Here is a 20,837-nt window from a genome sequence, read left to right as displayed (position 1 = left end):
TTCTTGTGTGCATGAATGTTTTCAGTTCTCTTGAGTGAATAACTAGGAATGGAATAGCTGAAGCACATGGTAAATCTGTGTTAAACTTTTTGAGAAACTGCCAATCTATTTTCAAAGCATCTGCACACTAACAGTATACCAGTTTCTTTACATCTTGCCAATACTTGATATTTTCCATTGCTGCAAATGCAACAGTTCTAGTACATATAAGTTGGTATCTCAATGTGGTTTTGATTTGTTTTGTTTTTCTAATTACTAATGATGTTAATCTTGTATATTTTCTTTGGAGAAACATCTACTCAAGTCCTTGGTCCGTTTTTCATTTATGTTGTTTGTCCTTTTTTGTTTATTTTTAAGTGTTGAATGTAGACTGTAGCAGATATTTGATTATGGATAATATTATATTAATTGTAGCCAGGTACCAGTGACTCACTCCTGTAATCCTAGCTACTCAGGAGGCTGAGATCTGATGATCAAACTTTGAAGCCAGCATGGGCAGGAAAGTCTGTGCTACCCCAATAAACTACTCAGAAAAGAAGGAAGTAGAGCTGTGGAAGAGCACTAGCCTTGAGCACAAAGAGGCCAGGAACAGTACCAAGCCCTGAGTTAAAGCCCAAAGACTGGAAAAAAATACATATTATTTGAAAATTATCTTCTTTCATTTTGTGGATTCTTTTTTCACTTTTTTTTTTTTTTTTTTTTGGTCAGTCATAGGGCTTGAACTCTGGGCTTGGGCACTGTCTCTGTGCTCTTCAGCTCAAGGGGAGCACTCTACTGCTTGAGCCACAATACCACTTCCAGTTTTCTAGTGGTTTACTGGAGATAAGAGTCTCATGGGGCTGGCTTTGAACCATGATCCTCAAATCTCAGCCTCCTGAGTAGCTAGGATTACAGGCATGAGCTACCAGTGCCTGACTCTTCTCACTTTTGGATTGCATCTTTTGCTACACAAATGTTTAATTTTGATGAAATCTAAATGACTGTTTCCTTCATTGCTTATGCTTCTGATGTCATATTTGAGACATCTTTGCCTAATCCAAGATTACAAAGATTTGTACCTGTATTTCTTTCTAAGGTTATATTATTTTAGCTCTTACTAAACTTCAGTCCTTCATTTGTTTTGGGTTAATGCATGTGCATAGTATGAACTAAGGGCCCCAATTCATTCTTCTGTGTGTGAACATCCAGCTTTCCTATATCAGTCCTCAAAAAGACCGTCTTTCGCCCTTTGAATGATGTCAACACTCCATGGTTTTATTCTGGACTCTCAGTATATTGTTTAGTAAAAGGAGAAAGAGTCATGTGATCTGAAGAGAAACCAGAGTATTGGACTCTGAGTATATTCTATTTCTCTATGCATCTGGCCTTATGTCAGTACTGCCCTGTTTTGCTTCCTGTGGTTTTGTAGTTAATTTTTAAATTAGGAAGTCCTCCCTCTTTGTTCTTCTGCAAGATCCATTTCTTCTGTTCTGGGTCCTTCATATTTCCACATGAAATTTAGGATCTGCTCATTAATCTTTTACAAAAAGAACAACTGGAAATGATACAAAAATCTATAACTCAATTTGAAGAGGATTGCTATTTTAACAGTATCACCATTTTCCTACTCATGAATGTCTTTCCATTTATTTAGGCCACTTTTGCTACTTTCTACTCAGTTTTAAAAATACAAAATTTGTACGTCCTTGATTTAATGTGTTCCCAAATATTTTTTATGTCTACAAATGGAGTTTTTTTCTATTATTTTTAAGTAGTTGTATGAAGTGGTTTTAATTCAACGTATCAATTTATGAGTACAATGCATTTTGGAAATGTTTTCTTAATTCCAATTTTAGATTGTTTGGTACTCATATATTGACATATTTGTGCATGATAATCTACAACATGCGGAACTCAGTTATTAGCTGTAATAATTTTCTTGTGGCTTCTTTAGGGTTATCTGTCCTTGAGATCATGAATAGAGATAGTTATTCTTTTTCCTTTCCAACTTAGAAACTGTAAAATTCATTTTCTTGCCTAACTGCCCTAGCTAGAACAGTTTGAATAAATGAAATAAGAATAGATACCTTTGAAAAGATATTCCTTAATTTTCCCCCTATTATATATGATGTTAATTGTGAGTTTTTCTTTGATATCTTCTTTCAGATTTAAATTTCTTGCTTTGTCCTTAGTTTGTTGAGTGCTTCTCAAGAGTGTTTGATTTTGCCAAATCTTTCTTCTGCATCAGTTGTGATGACCAGGTGAGTGTTTTCTCCTTGAGTCTATTAATGTGGTGTGCACTGCTTAGCTTTCTTAGGTTGAGCTACCTTTGCATTCCTGTATAAATCCAACTTGGTCATGCTGATCAAGTTAATGTGCTTGGTTAACCTTGCTATTATTTTATTGAAAAATTTGCCTATTATTTGGCTAACAGTTTGCTGAATATTTTTTGAGATGTATCCATAAAGATATTGGTTTTATTTTATGTTCTTGTGATGATTTTGTATGGCTTTTGTATGGGTGATACTAGTTGTATAGAATAAATTAGACATGTTCTGTCCTCACTGCTTTGAAAGAAGTTGAGAAGAATTAGTGTTGGTTCCACTTTAAACATCTAGATCTGAGTTTTTCTTTGTTAAAAGTTTTTTTTTATTATTAGTTATTTCATTTACTTGTTATAGGTCTGTTAAGATAGTCTATTTCTTGTGAGTCAGTTTTGGTAGTTTGTGTTTCTAGGAATTTGTTCAGTTCAGCTATGCCATCTAATTTCTTGGAACACAGTTGTTCATAATTTCTCTTATAATCCTTTTTATTCCTTTAAGAGCAATAGGTCCATTTTTATTCCTGATTTTTTTCTTGGTCATTCTAGTAAAGGCTAGTCGTTGCTTTGATTTACTTTTTGAGGAGAATATTGTCAATCTTGCTCAGACTTTTAAATATCTCATTTGGTCCACAGATACTTTGATGAAATAAACATACTAGTATCTTTACATGTATGTACTCAACCAACCAAAGACTGAAATGTTATAAAATGTTAACATGTTAAACAATGTACTTATACAGAATATGTATAGACTTTTTGTTGTTATCTACTGAACAATATAGTACAGCAGCCATTCACATAACATTTATATTGCATTAAGTACTATATCTAATCTAGAGCCATTTAAAATATTCAGAAAGATATTTTAGGTCATTTGACTATATACATATGACCTATGTACATAGGTCATATGCAAGGACTATGCTATGCTATAAGGTACTTGAACATCCAGGGAACCTGGAACCTATCCCTTATGGGTTTAAAATGACTCAAGGCCACAGAATCAGAGTCAATGGAATCAGGATTGGAATGTAGAAATGTCTGCCTGAAACTCTCCTCCTAGCCCCAGCTTGTGGTCTATGGGTCTCTGGACACCAGGCTTTGAGGAAGGATGTTATGTCTAAAGACTATGAGGTTAAGTGAGAAAGCATCAAATTTCTTTCCTCCTTGGTATCTATTTCAGCAATGAGGTCACCTGGCTTCGTAGCAAGCCCTGAGGCCTGGTCCTAGAGCTTTGGCAGAATGAGGACTCTCAATCTTTTGGCAACTAGATCTGTCTAAAAGACCCAAGACCTTTGGAGAGAAAGCTCTTTCTCCCTGGTCTTCTCAGAACAGTCAGAGGAAGAGAGGACAGACCTTCTACAAGAAGAATAGACACTGTACATGTATAGAAGAGTTGGTTCTCTGTGGGGTGCTGAGCTGGCATTTGCATGACCCTTGATGGACCTGTGCTGGGAGTTCATACACCCTGTGTATGTCTTCTTATCCTTCACCTGATTTCTTCTAGAAAACCTTCCCTGAAACCCCAGAACAAGACAGGCTCAGTCACCACACCAGTGGTGTGTCTTCCTTCCCTAAGGTGAGATACTTGAGCCTGTCTTGCTCACAGCTGTCTTCCAAAGATTTGTCCATCACCTGGCACACACCAATAGATGCTTTGACCATTGTTCAATTAGTAGATGAATGGGCTCCTCCCTACTTCAGTTTGTTCATATCTGAACCAGGATAATAACATATACTTCATGGACTTTGTGGTAAAGGTCAATGATCTTTTCAAAGAATCAACATTTTTATTTTCTCTATTGTTTTTCATTTATGTCTACTATATTCTGTGTGTGTGTGTGTGTGTGTGTGTGTGTGTGTGTGTGTGTGTGTGTGTGTGTGTGCCAGTCCTGAGGTTTGAACTCAGGGCCTTAGTGCTGTCCTTGAGCTTTTTTTGCTCAAGGATAGTGCTCTACCACTTAAGCATTAACCTCTTCAATTTTGATTTTTATTTTATATCTTGGGGATGAACACAGGGCCAAGGGTCTTGTCCATGCTAGGAAGGCACAGTACCTCTGAGCTAAATGCCCAGCTTACTGTTTATTTTAGTTGACAAAAGTATTATGTGTATGCATGGGGTATAATGTGACATTTTGACAAACATTTACATTGTGAATAATTAAATCAAACTAAATAACAAATTACCATCTCTCATACCATTTGTTGTGTCAGAAACGTTTAAAATCTAGACATATTATTTGTTGTTATAGTCATTTGCAGCTATGAATTTCCCTCAAAAACTGCTTTTGCTGCACCTGATAACTTTTGATATGTTCTACTTTCATTTAATTAATTTCAAACTTCTTTTTTTAACATTCCTATGTGACTTTTTTGACAGATGGATTCTTTAGAATTTTTTTGTCTCTCAGCTATTAATGTTAATTTGCTGCATAGGTCAAGCTAGGTTGGCAGTTATTTACTTTCGGCACTCAAGTATCTCCTTCCTGACTGTCTTTGCTTTTAAGATTTCTGGTAAGAAATCTGCTGTTATTCTGATTGACCTACTATTGCAAATGACTTGGTGTTTCACTCTTGTAGTTGTCAATATTCTTTTCTTGTTCTGCACACAATGTTTTAACTGTAATTTTCCTCTCATGGTCTGTCTATTGGGTGTCCAGGCTTCCTGTACCTCAATGGATACTTCTTTCTTAAGTTTTTTTTTCAGTTGTAGGATCAAAACTCTGGGTCTGGGTACTGTCCTCCAGCTCTTTAGCTCAAGCCTAGTGCTCTACCAGTTGAGCCACAGTGCCACTTCTGGCTTTTTCTGCTTTTGTGGTGCTGAGGAATTGAACCAACTGCCTCATGCATGCAAGGCAAGTATTCTGCCACTAAGCCATCTTCCCAGCCCCCTTCTTTCTTAAGTTTTGAGGAGATTTTCTCCTATTGTTTTGATTAATACACTTCAAATTCTTAACTTGCATCTCTTCTCCTATGCCCATAACACCCAGCTTTTGTCCCTGAATAGAATTACTAAGGTTTTGCATGTTCCATGCATATTTCTTTATTTTTTCCTATTTCTTTATTGTATTGCTTTCATATATCTTCCTTCTCTTTGAGCCCTTATAGTCTTTAATTTCATGTACTCTAGTAGGGGGCCACTGTTCTGTGGAACAGATTTTTTTACTTATTAAACTTTATTTTTTTTTTTACTTCCAGAATTTCAATTTGATTCTTTTCTGGAGGATTTCTGTATCTTTACTGAATGTTAGTGTCCATTGTTGTGGGTTTGTTAATCTTTGGAGGTTGTTTTCATATTTCTTGTGTTCCTGTGTTGAGATTTATGCATCTAAGGTCAATTCAATGATTCGATGTTATAAACACTTGTAGTTTTATAGTTGAAGTGTTCACAATATTCAAGCAGGAGGGTTGCAGTTTAGTTTCTCCTCCCTGGATCTGGCGATTGCTTACCAACCAAGGTTTTGTACACATACTCAGGGCACAAGGCCTGGTCTGCCAGCACTACTCAGACAGAAGAAAACTAGCTTGAATCTTTTATATTTCCTTGTGTTGGGATTGGTATTATATACAAACAGAAAGCAAGATTGATTAAGAGTCATTTGTTCACTTCCATACCGCTTTCATCTTCGATCATCCCTTCTTTGTGCACTGGAAGTTGCTACAATTTACATAGTGCTTTTTAGTCTGTAAGCTAGTCAAGCTCCAACTTGCTGCACAGTTCATCCTATTTGTGCTCCCTTGCAACAGCAGATGGTCTACCTGTGGTATGTTTCTCTAACGTACATAATAATGGAGAAGAACAAATAACTCACTGCATTTTGCAGCAGTGGTGGAGAAGTGAAGGACTAAGTGCTCTATCTTCAGTTCTCTGTTTTTCAGACTGTATCCTATAGCTTAACACCCTGTGAGATGTTGAGGCTGTGGAATATTATGTAAAACTCAAATCCTATACTTAGAGCTCTCAGCCTTGCCTGGGAACAAGCCACTGATAGCTGCTAGATGCTGACCAGTCTGCCAAACAGGAGCCTGGTACCATTTTTGAATGATCTTCAGGACATGTTCTAACCAGGAAGGTTGGGTCAACACCCCCTTGACCCTTTATTGCCTGAGCTCTTGTTGCTTCTTTAAATTCTCAACTTGCCTATGTCTAAGACTGTCCCTGTTCCCAGCCACTTCTTGTGGCTGTCTCCTAATCGTTTCTCATGGTTCAAGCTCCTGGGTACTGCTTAGTCTCTAGGCCTGCCTGGCTGCAGGCAGCTTATAGGGAACTAATATAAACTGATTTCTCCAGTAGCTTTTGCAATGAACTCTCCACTGGTGGATGAGTATCTTGTTTTCTGAGGTGTCCTTTAGTCTATATAACTGCCTATATATAGGGAGGGACTATCAACAGCTTCCCTAGCTTTTAGAAGGAGACTTTGGATTGTCTGAGTCAAAATTTTCCCTCTCTATGCTGGCTGAATACCATGGCTAAATGATCCAGAAATTCCAGCCCTCCATGATCACTAAATATTCCTTAATTTTATGTCCTGCTGGGTTGTGGCTCAGTCCAAAAGCCTGCCTGGTCACAGACTGCCTACTGTTTTTTAGAAACAGATTATTCTGTAATCAGAACTCTTTATCTACAGAGGCTACATTATTTGCTTTCTGAAATGGCCCTTGATCAGGGAAGTAGCTCTCATTGGGTAAAGGGCTCCCTGTATGTGTGCACCTCTGTTGGTAGCCTAGGACTTGGGTTCTGGCTAACTTCTCTCTTTCTTTGTTTGCATCTAATGGCTGTGAGCTACCTGGACACTAGCTAGATGTCTCAGAATGAACTGATCACTGATAGTTTATTTATTTGCAAGCCCCAAGGTATGTCTTAGTCTCAAAGGCAAGCCTGGCTGCAGGCTGCTTGTACACAGCCAATGTAATCTGCTCCCTGAGTATCTCAGTTCCCAGCAGGAGGCCTTCCTACAAGATGGCACCTCACTGCAGTTATCTAAGATATGACAAGCAAAAGGTTGTCTTGTCTGAGTCTAGCTTGTCACACTGAGGGAGTCACTGACATGCCAAATCCCTACACAGGTGGATTTGTCCCTCAACTAGATTTGCTACTTTGTCAGAGAAGCCACTAGGCTATCTTGTGGTGGAGTCCTAGGCTTTTTCTCCTCCTTTCCAGCGGAGGGCTAGGGCTGGAACTGCAAACTGATTCCTAGTTTTATGGTACCTTTCTGTTTCACCCTATTTCCCAGCTCTGCTGTTTTTTTTCTACTTTTCAGTGCTCTTCCAAATATAATATCTCCTTTGTTACCTAGACTCTTATACATTCTAATGGAGAATATTCTGCATTGCATTCTCCAGTTCCTGAAGGCAATATTTCTTCCTTGCTGAAGAGAAGAGGATGGATTTTTCCTCCTCTCTTATCATTTGTAATTTTTTTCCCCTTCTCACTCTTATCTTTTGAAAGTGGAGGTATATTTCTCTCTAAGGTCCAAACACCAGAAAGGGCTGTTTTATGAGTTTCTTATAAATGTTCTTTGTTGGAGGTATCTGCTTTATATGCATTTATAAGACCTATTTATATAACCAGAATCTTTAAAATGGTAATAATGATAGATGGCTAAAGATATAGGGCTCTAAAAGCACTTCTAACCTCATACTCAACCAAATTTCTTTCGTAGTTTTTGTTCTCCTATCACTGTTACTATGTATTATCACAAACTTAAGGCTTGGCCAACGCAAATTAGGGTTGAGGTTATGGCTCAGTGGAAAAGCATGCACAAGGCCCTGGGTGAACCTCCCAACCTCACAAAAAAATTTTATTCTCTGAAAGACCTAAAAATCACAGAACGGACTGGTAATTTATTAAGGCTATAAGGGGAGAATCTGTGTTTTTAACTTTTTCAGTTTCCAGTGATTATATTCCTTTGTTTGTGGCCCTCTTTTGTTGTATTCAAGGCACTGCACACTACTGTGGTCTCTGTTCCTGTCATCTCCTTCACCCTGGACTGACTTTTTTTTATAGTAATATTTTTTTTATTGTGAAAACGCCGTACAGACGGTTACAATTACATGAGCAAGGTAATGAGTACATTTCTTATCAAGCATTGATGCCTCCTGCTTAATTTCCCCTTACCATCCCTGCCCTCCCAGCACCCCTCTTCCCCTCGCCCTGGCAAAGTTGTAAAGTTCGTTTTTCAACATAATGTCTTGTACATCTCATTGTTGCAATGGGTCCACCTGTATCCCTATTTAAACAATTTGTTTTTTTCCCTTCTTCTCCCCAAATTATACCAACATCAAATACAGTGAAAACAAGAGTCCCATGGGGGAGGGACATACAAAGCAACAAAGAAATCATCTTATAAATATGTTAGAAACAATAGCAAGAAAGAAAAACCATTTGAGTCCTTATCTTGGGGTTCATTTTACCTAACATCAACTTATCTGACCGTTTCTGCCTTCTCAGACATATACTAGTTATTGCAAATAAGGGAAACCATAGGACCTATGTTTCTTTGGGTCTGGCTTTCTTCACTTAATATAATATTTTTCCAAGTCTTTCCATTTCCTAACAAATGGGGCAATGTCATTCTTTCTGATGGAGGCATAGAATTCCATGGTGTATATATATACCACATTTTCTTGATCCATTCATCTACTGAGGAGCATCTGGGTTGGTTCCATATCTTAGCTATGGTAAATAATGCTGCAATAAACATACTTGTGCTGGTAGCTTTAGTATGGTCTTGTTTGTGATCATTCAGGTAAATGACCCAAAGTGGGGGCATTTTGAGGAACCTGCATACTACTTTCCAAAGTGGTTAAAAAAGTTTACATTCTCACCAACAATGCAGTGGGGTTCCTGGACTGACTTTTTCTGTATTCCTTTTAAAGGCATTGTGATTACACTGGGCTCATGCAGACTCATCTCCCAGTTTTGAGATTCTTGATTTTCATTTGCTCTATGTATTAGTCAAGTTTCTCCAAAATACAAAACTAAAAGGATGTATCAGTGGATGAGTATGTAGATAGATGGTTTGGTGTCTAGAAAATTGTTTTAAGGAATTGGATCGATTGTGGGAACAAATAAGCCTCCTGAGCAGACTAGCTGGCTGAGAGCCAGGAAAGATGAGTTGTTGTAGTCTTGAGCATGAAGACATCTTGAGACAGAATTCTTTCTTCTTCAGGGGACATTAATCTTTATTCTTCAGACGTATGATGTATACCAATTGGATAAGGCCTGCCCACACTAGAAAAGGTAATCTGTGGGCTGGGAAGATAGCTCAGTGGTAGAGTGTCTGCCTTGCATGCATGAAGCCCTGGGTTCGATTCTTCAGCACCACATAAACAGAAAAAGCCGGAAATGGCACTGTGGCTCAAATGGTAGAGTTAGCCTTGAGCTGAAGAGCTGAGGGACAGCGCCCAGGCCCAGAGTTCAGGCCCCATGACCCGCAAAAAAAAAAAAAAAAAAAAAAAAAACAAAAAAACCAAAAAAAAAAAAAAAAGAAAAAGAAAAGTTAATTTGCTTTACTAAAAGTCTGTTGACTTAAATGTTAATCACATTAAAATCATATTACTGCAATTTCTATAATGGTGTTTGACCAAAAGAAGAGGAATATTTTTTTAAAAATCCAACTATATAAGAAATTAACTAGCATGGTACATATATCTGGTTATATTCAGGGTTTCAGAAATTAAGATGTGCATGTATTTGGATGTGGGGGTCATTGTTTAACCTACCACAGTTACCTGAGACTGTGTGTGAATAAAAAGAGGATATATTCTTTTAAGAGAAAGTAGATGCTAATTCAGACCAAGTAACTAAAACACTCCTAAACTCCTACCCTCATCAGAATTTCACGGTAACAGAAGAGAATTTTCCCATGATTCATTTTACCTTCATTATATATAGTTTTGAGGAGAAATTCATATCGTATTATCCTTGGTAATAAAAGGAAAGATCTGCTTTTCTGATTAAAAGCCTTTCCCCCCATATTTTTGCAGAAGAAAATATCTTTTTCTGTTGAATTGTTATGCTTTGCAGGAAATATTTTATCAGCTCAGGCTCTTAATTGGATAGGAACATGGCTATTGTGGTGATTTTCTGTTGCAGACAGGAGACCTTTAGATTTGGGAGACTAGAGACATATTTAAGCAGGAATCTGTTTCCTTTTGGTCCCTTATAATATTTGAAAATGATTGTGAAATGGGAGGAATAGGAAGAATCCCAGAGAATGATTCTAAGTTGCTAGAGCTCCATTTCTGAGCTGCCAGCCTCCTATGAAGACAAAAGAAACCAAGGAACAAGGAATGGAATACTTCAAATTTTCTCACTTTTGTTAAAAATATAAAGTAACATGCAATGCTATTATCTGAATGATTAATTTCTGCTTCATACTCTTTGTTCCAACAAATCTTTGCTTCTTTGCCAAAGGAATTTTAATTGCAACAGAAATCTTTGTGAGATTTCAACTAAACATTTTTTCAAGACGAGTACTTTTGGAAACCTGGTCAGATGCCCAGCTGACTGAAGACTGAAGACTCTCATTTCCCAGTTACATGCAGTGGAATGGCTTGATGACTGGACAGAGGTAGACAGTTCTCCAGACCAGATACAACATGTGTGGGAAAATCATAATAGCAATGGACATTTTCTGAGGACCTACCTTCACCCACTCACATGCTGAATGCTTTGCAGACATTGTTAGGTCAGCCTTATCTCTCTCTCAGCTAGAATCTATTATTAATCACATTTTCCAGGTTGAAGGGTTCCTCTGAGTGAGGTCTCACATTGTAGTCCAGGTCTATCTAACTGTGCAGCCATGCTTAGCTCTCTTGTGGATGTAATTATGTCCTCTCCCCAAATTCACACGTTAAAGTCTAGCCTCTAGTATCTCAGAAGATGACCTTTATTTGGAACTAGGGCCACTGACAAAGTAGTGATGAAGTCTTGGCTAGAGCAGTGCCAGGTATACCAATATTAATGGTATGCTAATGAAAGAGGAAATTTAGAAATGGGCATTGATATTAACAGAGAACAGTATCTGAAGAGACAAGAAGAAGAGACACAGCAACCCACAAGCCAAGAGAAAAGACATAAAACATAAACTTCCTCATATCCCTTAGGAAGAGTCAACTCCGACAACATCCTTGGGCTGGATTCTGAGCATCTATTTCTGTTGCATAAACAATACTGTTTATGGTACTTTGTTACTTCAGCCCCAGAAATTCCTCAATCATGCTGTGTTTTGAATATTGGACCACGGAACTCTTTAATGTCCCTTGGAGTGAAAGACTTGGCCTGTCCCTTGCTTTCAAATGGGACTTGGTATTATTAGAAGGGCAGAAAGGCTTTGTGATACATACTCCCAAAGTGTCGGCTTGTTTCCATGCAAGTGCCATCAGATCTTTGCACAGCAGTGTTCATCTTCCTCTTGTTTCCATGTAATCCTGGGTCCTCAGAGCTGAGGCTCAAGGATGTTAACTGCTCAGTGCAGGTGTGCTCTCTATTTGCAGTGTTTGCTCCTGTGGATAGAGCAAGTACTCTTCCAGTGTGACAAACTCCTCACACCTGTCTTCTCTCTAGCCTTTGGTGATGCTAAACATCAGTAATGAGGCCCAGTATGGAGGTTCTTGGTGGGGAGGAACATTGGAGCTTTTAGTCATTGGTGTAGACCATTGCATCTAGTTAGCCAGCTCAGAGGGTGGGAATGAAGTCCAAAAGAAAATGGCCAGGGGCCATGTAAGTTTTAAAGGAGTAGGAGTGTGAGGAGGTGGGGGAAAGAGAGAGAAGGAGTGGGAGGGAAGAGATTGGCTCCCCGAGGGGCTGAAGCATGAATTTTCACTTTGGAAGGTGCCAAGAGGTGTTGATTGAAGGTAGAAACGTGAGCAGAAGGCCCAGAATACACTCACCTACTGCCCAACTTGCCAGAGTAGGCTCTGCCATGGGGTTAATTGCATACTCCCTGATACAGTACCTGGAAACCTTCCCAGACTGCACATATGTCAGATCTGGGTACCCCTCCCCAACTCTGCCCCCCATAATGGAAGAATCAGAAGGAGGGTTGGAGGTGAACAAGCAAACTCTTTTCTGGTATCTCTCTGCTGCCATCACAAACACCTGGGCTGCCTCCCTCACCTGGGCTATCTCCCAAGCCATCTGGCTCAGGACCATCTGCTGGGACAGTGGGGGGTGGGGGCTGTGAAATGGCCCTACATCCCCTTTGTCAGTTTGGATGGTTAACTCTTCACTTGGTTCAGCTCCCAAAGATTGTGAGTTTCCCCATCAAGGCAGGCAGAGCTAGTTTGTGTTTCCCAGGATGAGGAATTTGGGGGGAGGAACAAGCTTATTCAGACAGTGCTGGCTCCATTTTCTGCAGCCTGACCAATAAGCTAATCCATTGAGAGCTTCCTAACTTGATGACATTATTGGAATGGGTGGAAACTAAGAGGTGGGTGTAGAAGTGGGTGACTGGGGCACACTTCAGGAAGATATATCTGGTCCTTAGCCTAATCCTCAGACTCACTCTCTCTGCTTCCTGGCCACCAGAGGTGAGCACCTCTGTTCTACCTCACTCTTCCACTGTGACATTTTGCCTCACTATGGCCCAGAGCAATGGAGGTAGTTGACAGGACACTGAAACCTATAACACTATGAGACAAAATAGATATTTTGTCACAGTGATCAAAAGCTATCTAATATAAATATCATATGTATGTGACATCATATATAATGACATATTATATATGATATATATCATTATTATATATCATATATCACATAAGATATGTATATGTAATCTATAAATATATTACATATGATATCTGCAATATGTGATATATACATATATTACACATGATATATGTATAATTATAATCTGTATAGTATAATATATGTGATATGCATGATTTATGATGTATGTAATACATTATTACATATTATATGTTATTATATAGACTATGCCTTACATAGATTATTATATATATATATGTATGCTGTTCAACATTATTTAAAAAGTAGAATTTCACTAAAGCACAAGGGACATGTGACACCATGATGCAGAGAGATGGAAAGCTTCTCTTTTTTATTTTATTAAAAAATCAGTCTATGAAGGGGTTTCAATTCAGCATGTCAATTTATGAACACAATGTATGAGTGCCATTGATCAATTTTACTCAGAAAGATTCTCTTTTTCTTATTTTACAGAACAATGCACTCAATACCAACTCAACTTCTGTTTCCAGTGAGCTCACTGCCAGTCACAGCAGGGGCCAGTTGAGGAAGGAAATAGAGGACGAAGTATATTCAGCTCATTCCCATATCATGATTGATATCTGATTCCAGAGACACTGGAGAAAAAGTGGGGAGTCAGTGCACTGGAGCACCCTGAGATGGGGATACAGCCATAGCCTCCATACTACTGTGTGTGGGTACTACTCCAAGTGGTTCAGTCCAGTCCTCAGTATCCAAGTTAGTCCAGTCCTCAGTATCCATAGCCTATTGCACAGATGAACCAAGAGGTAGTAGGTCACATGGGTTGTGTAACACATGACTGAAACTGGATGGAGTCCTGAGGATCTGGCATCAGAACGGGCACACTGTGGTAGTACTGAGAAAGAAGTAACACAGGGAGCAGTGCACTGCAGGCCAGAGTCAGTGGTTGATGAGAAGTTTCCACTTGTTTCCCCAAACTAAGTTTTTGCCTGTGGTTCTCGTCTCAAGCTGTGCAAGAGAATAACCTGGAAAGATTGTTTAAAACTCTAAACCTGGCTCTGACCTCAAAGTTTCTCATTTCCTCTTTTGGAGTGAGGCTTTGCTTTTGAAAATTTGAACTCCCCTCTTCCACTGAAGGTTGAGAACCACTGTTGTGAGTGTGTGTGTGTTGGGGGGGGACTCATTTCCCCCAATAATGATAGCTTGTGCTTCACTCATCACTGTGATTAATCTGGTATTTATCTTCAGGGAATTTTTTTGGCAGGTCTCTCAGCCTTGAATGTGGCCAAAAGTAGGGTGGGGGCAGCTATTGGGCAGAATGTGAAAGGAGAGGGGTAATCAACATCAAACCAGATAGACACTTAAAATTTAAGGAAGTGTCAGCTGCATCTAAGCCCTCAGGCTGGCTGAAGGAGGAGACAGGCCTCCTGTTTATTTGCTGCTGGTACAGGGAACAGATGTGGAGATTTTAATGGCTGCTCTACCAGAAGCAGCTGCCCCTGCTTGGCCTGGCCTGGTCCTATCAGGAAGCCTGTTTGGGAGGTAGACTAAGCCCTAAGGCCTACAGAACCAGGTGGAATTGGGGTCCTCAGGCAGAGCTGGGTGGGGGCGGTGAGCCTAGCCTGGGATGGGTATCAGCAGCCTGGGATTCTGGTATTACTCATTTTCTCTATGAAGTCAGTTCTTTGCCTCATGCTCCTACCTGAGTAGAGGAATTGCTCTCGTTTTCAGCACAATTAGTGAGCTTTCTGTTACAATGTTAAAATTCCTGAGATAATTAATGTGTAAGGAGGGAGGAAAGATTTATTTTGGGTCATATTTTCAGAGGGTTCAGCCCATACTCACTTGTTCTATGTTTCTTTCCATCTGTGACAGGACAGTAGCATTTGTCAGAGAAAGCACTCAACTCATAGTAACCAGAAAGCAATGTGTGTGTGTGTGTGTGTGTGTGTGTGTGTGTGTGTGTGTGTGTGTGTGTGTGTGTGTGTGTGTGTGTGTGTGTGTGTGTGGTGTGTGTTGGTGGGGGGAGACTAGAGTCTCAAAATCCCCTTCAACAACATGCCCCCCAATAACCTCACTTCCTCCTACTTGGCTCCACCTTCTCTACCATCTTCCCACAGCTCCCAACAGCTCCACAGTCTGGGGAACCAAGCCTTTACCACACAGGCCTCAAAGGACATTAAAATCCAAACTATAGCAAAACAGGACACGCAGGACTCTCAAAGTAGAGCTTCAGTGGACTTCTGTGATGGTACCGCCAAACACAGGCAAGGCTTAGGGTCAACAGAGGATGCACAAGCAGTTGATGTCATCATTAACAGTAATTCCCTGTTTCTGATAGAGCAGTTCCAATGTGTAAGATGAGTTGGGCCTAATGTATTCATATTCATTTCTTTTTCCTGTGCTGTATATTTGATTTTTGACTCTTTTTTGACTCTTGTTTTACAGAGAAAACTGAGGATCAAAATGGTGGTAAGATGCAGAACTCTGACTCAAGCCCAAAGTGTTGGCTCTCAGAGCTGATCTGTGAGATCCCACAGAACTTCTTAACAAGCGTGGTTAGCACTCCAGACTAGCTGGTCAACCAGGGCTCAAATCCTGGCTAGTTCTTGTTGGGGCAGTCATTTAGCTATCTGTGCCTCAGTTTCCATATGTATAAAATACACAAGTAGTTGTGCCTGCAACACCAGGACTACTGAGATAAGCCAATTCCTTGGAATAGGTCAGCACTTAGAGTAACCTCTAGTTTACATGTTCAAGAGTCTGTCATTACTTAAAATCCTTATCGGGATACCTTGATTTGAAGCTATGATCTCTCTCTCTCTCTCTCTCTTTCTCTCTCTCTCTCACTTTCTTTCCTTCTTTCCCTTTCTTTCTTTCCTTTCTTTTTTCCTTTCTTCCTTCCTTCCTGCCTTTCTTTCTTTCTTTCTTTCTTTCTTTCTTTCTTTCTTTCTTTCTTCTTTCTTTCCTTCCTTCCTTCCTTTATTCCTTCCTTTCTTCCTTTCTTCCTTTCCCTCCCTTCCTCCCTTTCTTCCTTTCTTCCTTCCTTCATTTCCTTTCCTTTTTTATCTTTCCATCCTTTCCTGCTTCCTTCCTTTCTTCTTCTTTCTCCCCCCCCCCTTTCTTTCACTCACTCTCATCTGCACACTTGCATGCGTGCTCTCTCTCTCGTGAGAGTGTGTCGTCCTAGGGCTTGAACTCTGGCCTTTGTTTGAGTTCTTATTTAACTTTTTTACTCAAGGTTGGCACTTTACCACTTAAACCACAGCTCCATTTCCCAAGCCTGTGATCCTCAAGCTGAATTTAGAAAATATAAATGAGTGGTGGTTAGTTCCAACCAGCAAGCTGTCAGCTTTGTGGCTACTGAACCACTCCTAATCAATGTATTGTCCTTCATTCACTGTATCCCCACTGGTAGCCAGACACAATGAGATGGGAAGAGAAGAGAGGTGTGGGCAGATCTGGGGTCATTTCTGGGGCTGTGGACCAGACAGCTGACCACAGTGGGTGCAGGTGTAGGGAAGGAAGGCAGGCCAGCTGCTGAAGCACATGATGCCTGCATTTCTTTGTGCCTCTTAAATCTGGCCCTTGCTCTGAGGGTGTCCAGGCCTGTGTTTGTTTGCTGGAAGCACATCCTGGCTTCCTGGAGGGTAGCTGTTGTGGCTCAAGAATGAGTTGATCCGGGGGTGCAGCGGTCTGCAGTTAGCTAATACAAAAATAGATCTGTTTCCCAGCCCTTTTATTCCATACACAATGGGATCTCCAGGCCACTCTTCATTTCTCTTTCCTACAACAATGACATCATCGCTGCCCTCCTGGCACATCTTTATTTGAAGGTTGGGAGGCATGAATTTTATCATTGCAGTTAATCCTACTGGTTACAAAATTTTCTAACCAAAGTGAGCTACCCAATTGCGCACTAAAGCTTATTTGCTGAGTCCTCCTCCTACCCCAGCCCCAAGTCGTCCTTCTTCACGGTTTGAATGGCCTCTGCCATTGGAGGAAGCCTTCCCAGAATGTTGTGAGACTTGATAGCAGTCCTGGAACGAACCCTAGATGGAATCATGTATGTTTAACATACTCTTGTAGGATGCAGTTTCCAGGACACTGATAGGTGTTTCTTGGACTTGCCACCACAGCCTGAATAGAATCAGGGAGTCTGAGACTCAGACAGACTGGAGGCAGCACCCAGTTAACTACATTCCCTCTTACGCTTGCGTTTTACAGGTGGAAAATACAAGTGCATGAGAGAACCAGTAAGGCATCTACAGAGACAGCAGGGCGGTAGGGATGGGTTCTCTGCTCTTTCCTGCTTGTCCTGTGTCCTCTAGGGTACCACAAATGTGCTATTGGTGGTACCTAAGTTATTTCAGATGGCTCATGGCACTGCAAAAAACATCAATCCATGTAGATGGGATATGATTTTCTCTACCTTTCCTTAACCGTCTACCACAGAATTTCTCTCTTTGAAGCAGACACAAAACAGGCCTTGGCTTGACACCTCATGACAATACCTAGTTTGAATTTAATAACAGAGTTGTGTTTTCATTGTGTTTGTAGTTAGTATTACCACCTTAATAGATTACTCATTTCCACTTAACATGCTTAATGAGTATTTTTAATAACTGAATTTTCACATATTTAAAAGAATTTCATTTAAATTTTTAAGTGGGCTTATTTAGAGATAGAACATTATGGAACTAGTAGTATAGAAAGTCTGTGGATGTGGTAGAGCTCACAAAGAGATGGCCTGTAGGGATGGCAGTGGGGCAGCTTAAGCTGTCTTTATGAAATTAAACACTAACACTCACCTGCTGCTTCTAGACACATGGCTGACCAAAGTCTGTGGAAGAGTTCACAGAACAAAGATGCTGAACTTGAGTCATTTATGGGCCTGTGTAGAATCCTTTTGGAAGTATTCCTTTGGACATTTGTGCCTTTTTCTTATTTGTGACATTTTCCTCCAGCAGAAGCAGAACTACATCCATTACAGGGCAACATAAGGAGACTTACTGGGTAATATTTGTGGCTGAGGATCTGGACTCAGTCTCTCTCTGGCTACAGCAGGACAGACAAATCCCTGCCTGCCTGTAACTGACTCTGTCTTCAATAGATGTTTGAGAAAGCTGGTACTGAGTGGTATAGGTACATCTTTAAAAATCACTTTAGAACTTTGATAATGTGTGTATAATATGATGAAGCTCCAGGGCAGTCTGGAGGAATTCAAGTCTTATTCTTCCTCCATCTCAGCTAAATGCCCTGTGCCTTCAGCTTGATGCCCATATCTGTACATAAGAGATGGTAAGATAGAAGCCAAGACCCCTTTAAAGTCTGGTTTGCACCATGGAATCCTGTGTGGATCTCAAATTCACTTGTGGAAGTCTAGCATCCCAAAGCTCTCTGTTATGTTAATTTGGCAAGTGGGAGAGAACCAGAGAAGGTAGAAGGGTAACCATGTGCTGGCTTCTGTTGCTGCAGCTACCAGAAGGTAAGGTCCCCATAACACGTGGCAAAGGGCCTAGGAGGGTTGATAAAAATTGAATGACCTGAATGGGACGGTCCAATAGTATTGGTTTGTGCTGAGTGGTTCTGACATTCCATTTTTATTCTTTCTAACATCGACAATGTGAGAGTACCATGTCTCAATAAGAAGGCCAGCTCTGAGTCAGCCTGACCTGGAAAGGCTTGTGGATCTAGCACTTCCTGTAGGACCTTGAATAGGTTTCTGAATACCTTTGTTTTGTTTTCTTATTTATAAACATGGACCTAGTACTTAGCTCATGAAGATTTTGAGCAAAGGACAGAAGTCCATTAGAAAAGTGGCTCATATATGTATTCCCGGGCTGAGGCAAAAGGATTATATAGTCTGGGCTATATAACAAGACTGTGCCTCAAACATACACATGTATGTACACATGCTCAGACACATGTGTGAACACATATGCACAACCACAGGCACACATGTTAACAATAGCGCAAGTGAGGAATTGATATATTTTAGCCCCTTTGATTATTAGCTGAGTGTTGGGTAAAGGAGAGAATAAAACAGACACAATTTTGCCTTCATGGAACTTAAAAGTCTAGCAGACACTAGCAGAAGTAAGCAAACAAAAATGTACAATTAGAAGCTGCGACTAAGGTCTACCTCTATGAGACAGAAGAATAGACAATATGAGCTACATGTTTGGATTTAGGGATCAGGTTCAACCTCTCTGGAAAAGATGATATTCAAAGAGGGAACAAAAGGATGAAGGCTTTGCATGAAATGAGAGCTGTGTGTGTGTGTGTGTGTGTGTGTGTGTGTGTGTGTGTGTGTGTGTGTGTGTGTCCCTGGGCAGAGGACAATCTAGTGCTCACCTGGCTGGAGAGAGACTTAGCTGAGAGTAACTTGGGTCTCCCTAGAGCATCAGGAAGGGGCACTCCAGAGACAAGGCAAGATGGCACATTTTGCAAAAACCAGCACTGACCACCTCCAGGCATGTCCATTTCACATCCCTCGCAGACTCATCCATTCCGTTTTGTGGTAGACTGTCACTGCCTACTGGCCATTCTTGGTTTTATACTTCTGTCATTTTGCTAAAGGCAGAAAACAGACCCTGTGGGGACAGATGGGCTGTATGTTAAATGATTTGGGCATCTAGATCTGGGCGTCATGCCCCCTGGCATCTGGACCATGGGTGAAGATTGATTATTTGAATTTACATCATGATATGTTCACATATGAGCAAGTCTCTTGTTTAAAACATGCTCTATTACAACCCTCTCCCTTACATCATAATATCTAAGTGGAAGATCCTTTGGCCTCCTGTACCTCCTGTGTGCCCTGGAACTACTGTTCTGAGATGAGGCTGTGCCTACACACATCTCCCTTGATGCATTCAGAAAAGCTGATAGAGAACCAGTGTTAGGCCTTGACCAGAATATGTCTCTTGTTCAGCCCTCCCCACACTCTGGAGAAAGTATTATACTTATTCTCATCTTTATGTGAAAGGTAGGACATCCGAACTATAGAAGAGTTGAGACACTTCAAGACCTCCAGGCTGCTCAGTTAGGAGACAGACTGGGCTGGCTGTCCTCCAGAGCCTGGAGGATGTCCTGGGGATGTCCAGGCCTGGACTGGATGTATTACCCATGTTCAGGGCACCCAGCCCACCTGTGTATTAGGAAAGATTTATACAGTAGCCTCTCATCTGAGATAGAACTTAGCAGGCATGTAAAACATGAAGCAAAATGCTCATTAAGGGCCAGTCTGTGCTGATTGCCCATCTGCTCTGAAAAAATTAAGAGTGTGAACAAGATACCAGGCTGCCTGGCTAGCTCACTTCATTAGCTAAGGGCTGAGGCAGGGCCCATATCTTCACTCATTCCCCTCCCTGCTACTATCTGATCTGGTTACTTAAAGTGAAGGCCCAGTACCAACAGCCTGCTCTTACGTGGGACATGTTAGAAATACAAATCTCTGGACCTACCTTTGAACATTTGTGATGTCCTGGTATGGACCATTTTGGATGCATTGATTCATTTATATCCAGATTCCTTTGTGCTCAGATCTGTGTTAGGAGATGGATGTCCAAAGTGGCTTGAAGCATTAGGCCCCTGACCTGCCAGTCTGTTCAGGCAGTACAAAGGCAGGGGGGGGGAAGGTGAGGGCATCACCAATGTCAGTTTCTACATTGTGCAGAATTGTAGGCCAGATCTGAAGGATTCATTTTCCTCCCCTAGAACTTTCCATGGAATTGACATGCTGAGGACCTTTCCGTACTGCAGGGGCTGGGCTGGCGGGACACAAAGAAAGCAGCCTAGATTGTCTCTGGGTCTGAAAAGGAGCTGTCATAT

Source organism: Dipodomys merriami, unplaced genomic scaffold, assembly GCF_024711535.1.
Source record: "Dipodomys merriami isolate MVZ:Mamm:240054 unplaced genomic scaffold, mDipMer1.0.p SCAF_85, whole genome shotgun sequence".
In the NCBI taxonomy this organism is placed as follows: Eukaryota; Metazoa; Chordata; class Mammalia; order Rodentia; family Heteromyidae; genus Dipodomys; species Dipodomys merriami.
This window is presented reverse-complemented; position numbering follows the sequence as displayed.